Source organism: Panthera pardus, unplaced genomic scaffold (assembly GCF_024362965.1).
Source record: "Panthera pardus isolate Hobbes unplaced genomic scaffold, ASM2436296v1 HiC_scaffold_15, whole genome shotgun sequence".
Taxonomy (NCBI): domain Eukaryota; kingdom Metazoa; phylum Chordata; class Mammalia; order Carnivora; family Felidae; genus Panthera; species Panthera pardus.
In genome coordinates, this window is record NW_026526710.1 from 45034017 (window position 1) to 45048527 (window position 14511).

The window sequence follows — 14511 nt, forward strand, 5'->3', positions numbered from 1 at the left end:
ACAGAACATGCAGCCATGCCCCAGCCTTGGGATTTTATGAAGTAGATAATGCAAAGAAAAAGACCTACAGAGTTGGTGCTATGATGAGATTGGTACTTTAAACAGAACATTCTGTTAATAGTGTGGAGAAAAATAGCCGAGGTGCAGACCTGGAGGCAGGAAGACCAATTTCCAGGCTTTGCAGTGGGCCAAGTGAGCAGTGCCAGGTCACGAAAGGTCAGGAATGAAGGGAATGACAGAAGGAACAGAAGGTATGTGGCCGGCCAATGTGACTGTTGAGATGACTTCCTGTTACAGACGAAGAAGATGAAAGCCATTGCCAGCTTCCTGGCATGTGTAATTGCAGGGGCGACAGCTTTGCACTTGTTTGCCAATAATAAGTACCAAGAAAAATATGTAACTGTAGTATGATATGGTAAAGGAGGCTGGAATTGCCCCTTGAGACTTCAAGGAAGAGGTGACCTTTGAGGTGGGATGTGGAGTAAGGTTAGAATTGGCCCTTCCATGGGTGAGAAAGGGGCAAGGAAGAAGACAAGAGAAATAGTGGGGGAAGAGAGACAGATTGGTCAGATTTATTTCCTCGTGTGTCTAGTGTAGTTTTTATTCAAACAGACTTTGCACCACAGGTACATATTTATCTATAATTTATTGGTACTTGATTGATTGATTGAAAAGCACCTGTTAGCATTTAATGAACCTCCCTTCACAAGGCTTCAAGCTACCAGGATGCATCTGGCCCCCACTGCCCCTTAATCTTCTCCTCTGTTCTATGGAAGAATCTGGCCTTCACGATGACAGGCTGTCTGGAGAGCTTTCCCTTCCCCAAAACTTTGCAGTAGCCCGATCGGACCACATCAGTGATGGGAGCAGCTCCAGTCTTGTTTTTGACAGCATGTACCCGTGTCTGCTCACCGACTAAAGTCCACGCTGTATCAAGGTTATCAGTTGGGCAGAGCTCTGGTTCCTCTTTACCTGGTAATGCCTCCTACCAACTTTTCCAAAGTGATGTAGGTGATATTTGTCGAAGTTGATCCTATGGTGGTGGCTGCCACTCGCATTACCCTGGTCTCCTGGCTGCTTCTGGTGATTGCCCATGCGTCCGTGGCTTGGCTTGTGTGGCCCGGCAGTTTCCGAGTCTTCCTCAGTCAATGACTGTATGGGAAAAGGTGCTTGGTGATTAAGGCGAAAGGGAGGTGAGGCAGGAGGTGACCTTGTCCCTCTGTGCCAGGTCTGGAGGCCTGGGTGGGGAGTCAAGGATCTGCTTTGTGGCACATTCAGAAGAGGTGATGTTACAGACTGGCCTGGGGCCATGGGGCCTCATCAAGGTGGCTTCTGAGCGCACAGGCCCGAGTGTCTCAGAGATACGAACTAGGGGGTGCAGCCCCAGCCTCCAGAGTCCATGCTGGCCACCCTACCCTGAGGCCCACCACACAGAGCCTAGAAGACCTGGCTAAGGTCGGGGGTAGGGAGTTGGGGCACAAGGTGAGTACAGCTTGTGGCCTGCACCAGCAATGAAGCCGAGGCATGAAAAACTATTGGTACTTTTAAAATGTAGGTTACGATAAGGTTTGTCAAAAGGAACACTGCAAAGGTGGAAAAGGTCATGTGTGGCTTAGCTGATCCATGTGAGGGTGGCTAGTTTTCCATTTGTTCCAGCATTGTGACTACCAAGTTCCAGTGCAGACCTAAATCTGTAGTGAAACAGGGTGTCTTCTTACAGGGAGATTAGAGATAAGTAGCAATTATGATAGGTACCTTTGAGACTCTTGGATCTAGAGAGATCCAGGGAGGTATTGCAGAATAAATGAGAATTCAGGCCTGGGAATTCTGTTTGTTCCTATTATACCAGTAACATAACAGGTCTCACGTTGACCACCTATTATGTGTCAACGACTATGTTATTGACTTTATGTACATTAGTTTTGACCCTTTCAACATTCTTGAAAACGAGGTAGTATTCTCATTTTGCAGAAGAGAAAATTGAAGCTCAGAGAGATTTTTCCTTGTTAGTAGACAATGTAGTTGGAATTCAACTCCAGTTCTCCCAAATCAAAATTCTGGCCTTTTTCTTCTATATTGCATTGTCTCTACATCAGTAAGCTACTGCATACATTCTCTGTGCTGAAATAGGGATAGATAAAGTCACAAAAAATGTGAATCTGAAATTATTTTATGATTCTGCAACATTTTTGGTCTGGGAAAAGAGAAACATTCTGTGAAAGCATGAAGCACATGCACTGTTTTTATATTTCCCTTTCCCAAGGCAGGAGACTATACATCTGGTAATAGAGGGAGAAAAAATCCAAAACGTGGAAGGAATGGGAGCATAGAGGCAATGCAGCCCATGTGCCTCGATCTGCTCTGAACTGTTCCAGCTAATGGATTTAGCTCCAAACTTTGATTTTTAACTTTATGCTGTTATGTGAAAGAAGCTGCGTTTCTTTTTATTTATTTAGGTTTCCAAAAGTAGAATATTTGGTTATTTTAGGAGTTGACAGAAATTCCATAGCATCTATCATGAACATTCTCCTAGGAGCAGAGACCAAAAATACATGCTTTCAGCAGATTTTGAGCCTTCATTTTGCCTTAGCCTACAAATTCTATAATCCAACAGAACAGTTCTGAATTCTAGGCTCTATTTTTGAGTTTTGACTCTCATCTGGAAATCATTTGTTCTAAACTATATAAAGGAGCCAATTTCAAACATAATTTAGGTTCAGTGTATAATTTCGAGTCTAGCTTGCAAAAGCTAGTTAAGGTTTCAACAATAGACTATTGAATTGTACTCTTGTTTTAAAAAAATAGGTATGGGTTGAATGCTTTATATTTATCATAAAAAGACTACTGTAAATGTCATTGTATGGCAATGACAAAAGGGGGCTAATTATATTTTGGATGACTTTTTCTCATAATCCTTGTGACATTACTGTGTGATGGGGACTGTTTGAGGCATAGTATTGGATTGCAACATTTTGTTTCTTGGATCACACCAAGGGGCATGGGGAGTGGATGGGAGCAGCTATCAGGAGACAAAGGGTGTAGGAAAACAAGCTCAGATAGGTCCTAACTGGAAAGCTGAAGGAGTAAGAAGACTTACTTCTCAATTCTTTCTCTTCACGTTTAAAAAAAGTATACATGTCGAATGTTTTTATACATATATGCATATGCACATACACACACATGTATATGGACATATATCATGTGATATTGTTTCATTGGGTCACTGTGCCTAAAATGTTAAGGCTTTTTAAAAAAATGAACTACAAATGAACAGAAAGCCCCATTGCACCCACCAAATTTATTTCACAAAATTTCCACAGCATTCCTATTGAACATTTAATTTTTGACAATCAGTTTTTAAAAATTACATGGAATTCTTGTCTTTAGGTAAATAGCAACAATAAAAAGGTGAGCAGGCATATTAACATATCTCTGTGATGTGTGCCTGATAAGGAAACTCCTTCCCAGCAGAGTCTGTAAGTCAAAGAGGTGAGAAGCAAAGAGCAAGAGACCTTCAGAATACAAGGCTGGGAAGCAAGGGGCTAGCAAAGCCAGGAGGAAATTACTAATGTGTCCTCACAAAACTACTGGGATTGTGTAATTAAGTTGACAAATTCCTGATACTCAGGAGCAAGTCCTCCTCCATATTTAAAAATTCAAATTAAAACACTTGAGCATGTAGTATGTTTAAGCTCAACAGGGAAAGTTTTGCAAAGCTGGTTGGTAATCTTGCTGCTTTGGAAAATAATGAAGTTGAAAAAATTTTCTCTCTGTGCTACTTCAACCCGTTTGGTATTATCTTTTCAAAATACCCATGCAAATTTGTGTAATCTGTCTGCTATTAAGAGTACATTAGTTTTTCGTATGTTACACGAGAAATGAAGCACATGCCCCCGAGTAAACATCAATAAAAACTGTTCGATTTCTTATGAAGCAAAGATAAATGATCTTAAATTGTGTAAAATATGTCTGTGCAACATAATCTGATATGAGAGAAATCAATAGAAAGGGATTTTGAAGATCAGGGTGCAGTTTTGGTGTTAAAAATTGGCAATAGCCACTATTTCCTGATAATGGACCCAATTTATCTTTCCTGAAATGACAACTAGATACTATTACAGGGCAAAGGGACTTCAGCAAATCTTTAAAATTTGTTGCTTGTGACAAAGTACTTTTTCTATGCAGGAAAAAAAAAGAATATTGCTTAGGTGGAATTAATGTCATAGGCTGTGGGATACATATTAATCATTAATCTAATGGAATTAGAGTATGGTCATAATAGTGGATTGATTTGAATTAGAGGCTTTAACAAGTCAATATCTGGGACTGAATGACAACAAGTACATACTTGGCTTTGAGTGTTGATGGCAAATTAAAAAAAAAGGATGAAAGAAGAGAAGTGGAGGCAGAGGGAGGGTCAGATGCAGATTTGGAGAGTGGAGGGTGGGAGCATAGAGTCTATAGAGTAGAACCATGGGACTCCGGGTGGACTGAAAACGATGGCCAGAAGGGGAAAAAAAGAAAAAAAAGAAAAAAAAGGAGCAATGTAGGGATTTCTCTTTGGTTTCCCTTTCTTCTCTCTATTTTTCCATTTCATGAATCAGTTAATATTCTTTTCACTAACTGTTGTGGTGGCCTGAGTGGCTGGTAGGATTTGCCCGCCTGAAACTATTGATGCATAATACATTATATGGAATAATATTCTTACTGTCCTCTGAGGCTTGAGTTTCATTATCACTGGAGTATTTTGATAACATTAAGCTACTTGATAGACTCTACACCCACTGCACATGGTTGCATATATCTGTTTGTATATTTACAGAGATAGCTAAGCTTTTAACTCCTAATAAAAGCATTGTCCTATAAATCAAGCTATATTTATTTCTGCTCAAAAGTTATATCTAGCTATATTTATCCTCCATACATTAGCCAAACTAAATATATGCAATTATAAACCATAAATGAAGATTTTGAGTTATAAGAGCCAAATCACAAATATCTATCTTCCTTTGCTCTATTCATATAAGTAATGGTATGTATTTTTCAAAAAATAATACTAGCAGTGAACTTTTTCTGCTGAATGTATGACATTTCCATACTAATGGTAGGTCCAAATCCTGTCTGTGAGAAGTTGGTTACTTACAATACTGTAGTTGATTAGAAAATATCAAAATGTTAGAAAAGAGACTGTTAAAATGATTGAAATTATCAATGTAAGAATGATGTGAGAAGAAATCAGATTGTCATAAATCGGAATAATGTAAAGTTACCAATAAGAAATCAGTAAATCAAAATAAATTAAAGATAAAATAATTTAAATGAGCAAAAATTGGGTCATCAAAATTGTCTTTTTGGTGTTTCGTTATGGTGAATAAAAATAAGCCTTTTCATCACATACATAATGAATTCATTAAAGGAAAGTGTTTTAAATTGTTTATGCTGATGGCTTTGTGTTCATCTACTTAAACTTTTTTGCATGTTGCTTTTAAAAACTCTGAATATTTTAATGCTGATCGGCTCGGTATGGGCTACAGTTATAGTTAAGGGATAAAGTGAAGGAAATATTTCCCAAAGAACAGAAACTCTGTCCTTGACCCATGATAAACCCATAGCTGATGTCAGGATTAAGCTATCAGAAATCAAATCCCAGTTTTGAGGATCTGGAGCCTACCTTCTAGGAAGCCAGTGACCAAGCAAAATAAATGGTTTAAATTAAAAAGAGAAATTTAAAAATTATCAGTTTTGGATGAACCCTCTTATCCTTTGCTTCATCTCCCCCACCCACTTTATTGTATGTATTTTCACAGTTTTGTTGGTGTTTTTTATTGATGGTTTAGGATGTTTGAGATGGGGAATTATGAAGCCAACAATTAAAATTTCTTTCTGGATTTCACAACCAAAAACATTTATGGATGCTCAATGTAACAGTTTTCTCTTCTGTATTTTCATACAAAGTGGCCAATCATCAGGCACTCTAATTATTAGGTTTACTACTGCACAGGGGTGGAACAGGCATTTATTTTGCAGTAAAATGTGCTTTTGAACATGTATTAAAACCCCTTAGCTAGTATGATATTTGGTCCTACTGTCTTTTAAAAGAGACTCTGCCAGTAACTACCCATGGGTCAACCACCAAGTTGAGGACTTTAGTAGGAATCGTTAGTAGGAATTAAAATGTAAATAAGAAAATATTTTTTAAAATGTTTTTTTAAATTTATTTTGAGAGAGACTTAGAGGTAGGAGAGAGGGACAGAGAGAGAGGGAGACAGAATATGAAGCACGCTCCAGGCTCCAAGCTGTCAGCACAGAGCCCCATATGGGCTTGAATTCACGAATTGTGAGATTGTGACCTGAGCCGAAGTAGGCCACTTAACCAACTGAGCAACCTAGGAGCCCCAAGAACATCTTTCTTGTATAAACTTGCATTCATAAAAATGGATTTATTTCTGAAAATGCATTCTAAAGTCACAATCTCTATAAGTATTCAGACCCCCCCATGGATACTTAATATCACCAACATCGGAGAGTACCCATAGCATACAGTCTCTGAGGTCCCTCAGAGGTTAAGTCCTGATGTGACAGAATGGTGCTTTTCAAGTATTGATGTACATCTGAATCACCAGAAAACTTGTTGAAATGTAGATTTGGATTCAGCTGGTGTGTGGTGGGGATGCGGATGCTGCACGTCTGACTTCCACGCTTTATGTAACACGGGAATAAAGGCATTAATTACAGTTTGGCTGTCCTAATGGAAAGAAGCAGATGAATAATCCAAAATCCATTCATAAGTGACTTTAGAATATTCCTTTGTGCTTATCTGGTAATGAGTTTATATTGCATTTTAAAAATTTAGAACACTTTAATTGAAACTTTCTAAGGAACAATTACAAAGATTTGGGAAACCCTAGAATGTGGCAGTGACTCCCTAATATGTTCCTCCTGATTTTTTTTCTTTTTGAGAGAAAAGTTAATCAGTTTACATGCTGCTTCTTGATAATGTAGAGTTGCTTTATTTTTCTCTAGGAGTCTTATCTGTCTGGTTTCTTTTTAGTATGCATTTAAATTTCTATCTTAGGGAAATGTGTGTTGGATTCTTTGTACTTTATAAGCTTTCTTATTGAAGTAATGTTAAAGATGATAGATGGACTCCCAAGGCAACATAGAAAAATTATTTTGTCTAGGTGATATGGAACTACATAAAGCAGGTTCCAGGCTGGGAGAATAGGGAGTTTTGTAGAAGAGGAGCAGGAGGATGAAGAAGAAGAGGAAGAAAACAAAAGGTTGCTACTCTCCTGGGTACAAAGCCTAACTTCAATGAAATTTTTAAATGGCAAAGTACACCTTTGACACTGGGCCATTGTCAAATATTCAGCTGTCTTTCCATTTTAGCCCTTTCCTTATGATACCCCATGTTCCATTAATTCAAATTACCTAAGCACTTATGAGAATGAGTGATGCCCAGGGCCCCATGTAGAGTGCATGGATTGTGCTGTGCACACCTTCAGAGGACAACGTTTCCTGGAATTGAGCATGAGGCATGGAATCACCTTAAGAAACTTGCCTGAACGCAAATTCCTATGCCTATTTCAAACCTGCCGATTTAGAGTCTCTGGGGTGGGGCCCCACACTGTGCATTTCTCTCAAATTCTAGAATGTGATATTACATATGGTATAGTCTGAAGACCACCAGCCTACATTTGCCATGTCATATATGTCTGCTCTATTGCACATAATTGTTATTTTGCTGCCCCACAAATTTAACGTCGAATTTCTCTAATATAGCTTGGTAAAGGGATAGATGTATAATATTCTCCAAAAATTTGGATTTTAAAAGAACATTATTCACTGAAATAAAACTCTATTGGCACAATTTTAGCCATTATGAGAGAGAGAAAGGGTTTCTAAGATAAGTATAGTTAGGAAGGAAAGAGATATGTTGGGCATAGGTACAACCACATGGACAGGATTTAAAAAAAAAAAAAAATTTTAACGTGTATTCATTGTTGAGAGAGAAGAGTGAGCAGGAGAGGGGTAGAGAGAAAGGGAGACACAGTATATGAAGCAGGCTGCAGGCTTCGAGCTGTCAGTACAGATCCCGATGCGGGGCTCAAACCCACAAACCCTGAGATCATGACCTGAGCTCAAGTTGGGGGGCTTAACTGACTGAGCCACCCAGGCACCCCCACGTGGACAGGATTTTTATAACTGAGATTCTCCACTCAAGTAAAATCTTCAAAGATCTTATTTTCTTGTGAGAAAAGAAAATTTGATGTTTCTTTTGAGAAAAGTTCCCCTCTTCCTTATGAACCTAAAGATTCCCAAATAGTTACAAGCCCTCCCATCCACACACCATCATGTATAGTTATCTTTGTAGTGATGAGGCAGGTTCTGTAGGTGATAGAAATTTGGGGCAGAAACTGCCATTTTTGTGTGTGGATAATTTGTAAATCGTGATGGTGCATAAGATTTGTGGTTTCATGATATTTTCTAGATTACTAAAACAAGGTCAGGGAGGAAGTAGCAATTACCTTGCTCCACAAATATCCACTTCTGAGTCTTTCCCATGGAACCAGTCAACAAAATAGTTGATGAAATTAAGAAGATAATCTGGCTAATTACAGCCTCCCTTTCTTTTTTCTTTCCTTTCTTTCTTTCTTTCTTTCTTTCTTTCTTTCTTTCTTTCTTTCTTTCTTTCTTTCTTTCTTCTTTCTGGTTAGAGGAAGGCTGTCTGTTGGTAGGAGTTTAGATTTACTATGTAAAATATGCTCACAATTAATTGAGGGTGATTTATGGTTACAACCCTAAATGGAGAGAGAACAGGTCTGAGGTTGAGATGAAAAATCACACACCTTAAACGTCTAACTTTGATTCTTGCATCCACACAGATACTCCTTTTAGTCTGTATTTATTTCTTTTTCCCACTCTTCATCTGTGAAATGGTGAAGTAATAACTACCATGCAGCAATGTTCCTTGGGAGTAATCAGTGTTTTTCCCAAGATGAAAAATAGTTTGTATGTGGAATGAATGGTATTATTTTAATTATAACCACATGCTGTGCATAAAATATGTCATTAGGCAGAAAGTTTTGTTTCGTTTTGTTTTTAAACTCAGAAGTGGAAAATGGTGAGAGACAATGAAAATGCACTACTTTACAGACACGGTGAGATTCGAAATTGAATATCTACTATAGTAAGACTCACACATTTAAAAAATAACATGAGGTTTCGGTGTTTGTTTTTATGAGATCGGATCTTGCTGGTTCTTGGGAAGGGAGGATGAGGACCACTGAGATCAGTGATGGTAAACTCTTCAGAACTCTTCTATGAATAGAAGGGACTCTGGAGGGGGAAGAAAAAACAATGTGAAGATAAAAGAGCTCAGTTCCTTCCTAATGTTCTTGTCAAGTTTGTAGGGGTCCCAGTCCTCCAGCTAACTCATATTTGATGATATGTTGTGGTCTCACTGTTAGATAAGGCTCAGAATTCTTGGAGAGAAGAGGTCAATGCCCTTCAACCTTCTAGACCTAATACACGATGTCCTTTAAAATTGAGAGTGATCTCTTAGGGAAAAACTGTAGTAAAGGCAATACCTGCTTCAAAATCTTTTTGAAATAAACTCCAGTGGCTTTGGGGATAATTGGGAGATTAGATTTAGGGGAGAAAAGTTGGCTAAAAATAAGTCAATGATTTGATTAGCTGTGGGCTGTACAATGTATGTGGATATTTAAATTAAAATTAAATAAAATTAAATAAAATTTAAAATACAGTCCTCTGTATGCCAGTCATTCTGGCATATTTCAAGTGCTCAACAGTCACCAGAGGCTAATGGCTAGTGTATCAAATGTATTGATATAGAACGTGTCCATCATTGCATAACATTCTATTGGCCAGCCCTGAACTCAGTCTTATGGGCAGAATATCCCATAACGAAAGGCCTTTCTGTACCCTAAATGGGTCACAAGTCTGACCTGGTGCCCATACTTTCTTTTCAACATCATGTTAAAACTGTATCTACAGATTCCCCACTGATCACTTACCTTTTTATCACCTTGAAAGAAACAGAGTGAAATCCAGCAGATACTTTTGATTGGATAGAATACATAGTTGGAATTTTTACTGAGATAGGGATACCATGTTTTTCATTGACTGGTATATTGAAATATAATCACACATGCTCCAGGAATCCTCATGATCAACAATAAGAATCTTTATGTGAAAGGGGCATCCCAAACACTAGCCTGCTTGTAGTAATAGGGGCTCCTCTAATCAATCCAGCAGTCATGCAGGCAGTGAGCAAGCAAACAGCTATTAGTTTAACAATGTTTGGGCACAATGGGGATGGAAGACTCTTTAAAGGTGTTCATATGAGTGTGAGGGCCAGTTATCTGTAGTAGAAAAAGATATGGACTTGGGATCCAAATAAACTCAAGTGTATATTCTAGGGCTTTAACTTTGGAAAGGAAAAGAGTATCTGCCCAAAGCTTCAGGCTCCTCTGTGGTGTGGCCTCCTTTTGAAGGGGACCGGGTGAAATTTGGGGATAGACATGCCAGAGGCCAGATCTTGTGGAGGAAGGTAGAAGCAGAGGGTGAGTGACAACAGATTTTGACAGATTTACTTATTTTTTTTTCCAAACACAGAAATTCTTTTTTGAAATAAAAAAGCACTAGGATACAGCACTAGGTAACAGCACTAGGATACAGGATCTGACCTGTAACCAAAGATATTTTTATCTTTTCTATTTATAGGAACACTAAAAGGCAGTCTTTCCACTGGCTACAGTTCTTTGTATTTCTCAGCCTTCTAGTTGACTGAAAAAACAACCAATCAACTAACTTTACAACTTCAGATCAAATGAGAGGAAGACAATGGCATTCAATCAAAGAATGAGGTGCCTAAATCAGATAGTTGTTTGTTTGGGGAAAAGGAGATGCTGGCATGGAATTGTCACCGTTTTGGCAAATGTAAAAGAAAAACAAACAAACAAAAATTGGAAGTTATAAACAGATTTGTTAACCAGAAGAAAAGATAAATTATACATACATAACAAATATATACATATTTCATTGTAGCTTTCATCACTAGAAATTTTTGAACTCAATTAAATTTTATAAAATATTATAGGAAAGAGAGGACATAAGATAACAGAGATGAAAAAATATGTGTGCCAAGACATATAAGGTAATATAAAAGTTGTTAGGTACGGTAAATAAAAATGTTATAATTTTTTAAAAGTAGAAATAAAATTTTTACCTGTTGTAGACAAAGAACAGGCCTGACATAGCAGAAGATCAAGAATTACAAAAAAGATTAAATTAAGAAGTTGTCTAGAATGCAGAGGAAAAGAAAAAGAGGTAAAAACAAATTAATGGAAAGATGATAAATATAAAAGACGAACAGAAAAATATTGAAAACTTGCTGTTTTTCTGAAGAATTAGAATAAATGATCTACAAGAAATATGCAAAAGGATTATGAGAGAAAACATTCCGAACTAAAGAATAAACTTACTCTGTAAACTCAAATGGCCCATGATTTGTCAAATGTTACTAAAAGGAATGGAATATAAACACATTCTGATAAAAGCTCGGATACTTAACAATGAAAAAGAAACCCACACATATCTAGGATGCAGAAATACATTAAATACAATAAGGAGAAAACATCTGGATTTCAAACTTTTTCCACAACTTTGAAGAGAAAGCAATAGAGCAGCATTTATAGCAGGACTTTCTAGCAGGTCTTTGCAATGTGGCATCGCAGAGGAAATGAAGTGTTGCATGGTAAATGCTCAGTGCTGTTTGCAGCCGGGTGACTAGTGTGGAGTTCCAAGACCAGGGTGTTTGTTCAACCGCCCACAGGGCTGGGTGATTCCGACCCTTGTCATCATTCCTGTAACCCATTCTTGGCACACTGGGTTGAAGATCTTCTGTAAGGGGTTTTAACAAGGGAAAAGGTTGTGATGGTTTCCATTTACATGGGGAAAAGGAAATGGAGACTAAACCGCTGGCCTTCATTCCATTCTGAAAGGAAACCATTATCAAAAACTTAAAAGTGGTACTCATTACTTCAGTGGAATAAGTGTTTTAACAATGAATTTGAAAGTGGTGCTAAGAAAAGTAATGGAAAAATGCAAAAGTGTTATAAATAATTATAATAATAAGTAGCTTGAAATGATAAGCAAGGTTTCAATAGAGATTACAACAAAAAATGAAAATATGGAAGAGTAGAAGTGGAATAAAATATTGGGTAGTTTTCTCATTCTACATAGTAGCAGTCAGGATATGTTCTTAAATGATAGATATTCATAAGTAGGAGACACCAGGTTTCAATATCTTAATTTTTTTTACTGTTTATTTATTTTTGAGAGAGAGACAGAGCATGAGTTGGGGAGGAGCAGAGAGAGAGGGAGACAGAATCCAAAGCAGGCCCCAGGCTTGGAGCTGTCAGGACAGAGCCCAACGCGGGGCTCGAACTCACTAACTGTGAGATCATGACCTAAGTCGAAGTTGGACGCTCAACCGACTGAGCCCCCCAGGTGCCCCAGGTTTCAATATTTTAAAAAATACAAATTTAACAGTTATAAAACGAAAACAGTATACTTATTTTCAAATCGCAAGGGCAAAATTAAATAAAGTAAAATGTAAGGGAAGTACAATAAATAAAAAGCATAAAACTAGATTAAAGAAGACCAGACATATTAATCATGAAAATAAATTTTCTAATAATAGGCAACTCTCAGACTGTATGTAAATATCAAAACACAGATGGCATGCCAGGCAATTTTGCTACTAAAAAGCTCAAAATCTATTTAGAAGAAAGATAAAGCTTTAAACATATCATATGAATTAAATTCAGAGATATATATACATTTGAAAATAAAAACTTAAAAAAGAAATTAACATATGAATTAAAATGCTAGGAAAATAATAGAATAAAGCTGAAGAAAATAGAATGAAGAAATTAATAAAAATAAAGGCAGGAAATCATGAATTAGTCCTGAACCATACAATGAAAATGGATTCTTTAAAAAAGACCAATAAAATAGATTCAACTTTGGCAAGTCTGATCTAACTAAATATTTATTTATTTAAAATTAGAAATTAAGAGACGATTTATTAATATTGAAGTGATCAAAACATTGAATAAAAATAATGGGAAAATTGTGTGGCAACAAATGGAAAAATCTAGTAAAAATGGATCTTTTTGTAGGAACTATACACAAGAATTGAAAATATAATGTGTAAATAGTAAAAATACTAGGGGAAGATAATGCAATCATAAAAAAAAAATAACAGGACATAGATGTTCTTCGTTTAAAAAAAGAAAAAAACACACATCCCCATCAGTCGGTTGCTTGAGTGTCCAACTCTTTGTTTTCAGCTCAGGTCATGATCCCAGGGTCGTGAGATTGAGTCTTGCTTCTGGTTTCACGTTGAGGATGGAGCCTACTTAAGATTCCCTCTCCCTCACTTGAGCATGTGCTCTCTCTAAAATTAAAAAAAAAATACAAATAAATCAAAAGGAAAAACATAAAGAATTAAACATAAATAATTAAATAGAAAAATGGACAATGGATATGAACAGGCAATTTATTGTTGAAGATATACTGATAAACATGAAAGTTATTACAGTTGGTAATGCAAATTAAAATAACAAAGATACTTTTCTTCCATAAGATTGACAAAATTTGAAGTAAATGAGGACTGTATTTGGCCAGTATGTAAGCAAAAACTTTGTAGGATATAAATTGATAAAACCTTTGAAAATGGAAAGCAATTTTACATGAACCTATTATTGGATTATTTATGTATGCATGTGCATGTATTTTTATATATGCATGGACACACATGTATAATGTGTGTTTGGCTGTATATGCATATAACTATATATGTGTATATATAGGTCTCACATATAACATAGGCATACATGTACTTATGTATATATATTTTACATATACATGAACTTTTGGAAAGTTAAATTTCCTGCTCTGAGTCTGGTTTGCTCTGAGGAAAGGAGTAGGGTCTGGAGTGATGGTAAATGAAGCTTTCATGTTATCTAGGTTTTTCTGATTTGGTTTGTTGTGTTTTTAACAAGGATGGATATAATTTATTACTTGATTAAATAGATACATAAGTTCTTGCAAAAGAATGAGTGGAGGTGATTTGTAGTCAAAGGTCACAGAGACATCATTTCAGCGTTATCCTGATGGATTTTTTAGTTATGAAACAGGTTAACTATTCTATATTGATTAAAATAAATTGGTTAGCATAATAACAGAAATACTAAGTTTGTCCCATGAGGACTTAAAAGAGCCTGAGGGCTGTGGAGCATTTCCCCAAGTCATTAAAACTTTTTGTACATTGAATTTAAAATTACTACTTAAATGTTAGGTAACATTTCCTCATCATTCAATTTTAAGTTTCTTACAATTTGCTTTTTAAAATACTCCAGCCATGGTTGTTTTTGTGTGTCCATTTTTTATACCATCTACTTATTTTTTAGCTTAGAGGAC

The 14511-nt window shown here is 36.6% G+C and overlaps 1 pseudogene; it reads right to left on the reverse strand.

Annotated features, from left to right (window-relative positions):
* Positions 1–713: 713 nt before the first annotated feature.
* LOC109276515 (uncharacterized) overlaps positions 714–14511 on the reverse strand; it is a 33813-nt pseudogene continuing 20015 nt past the window's right edge.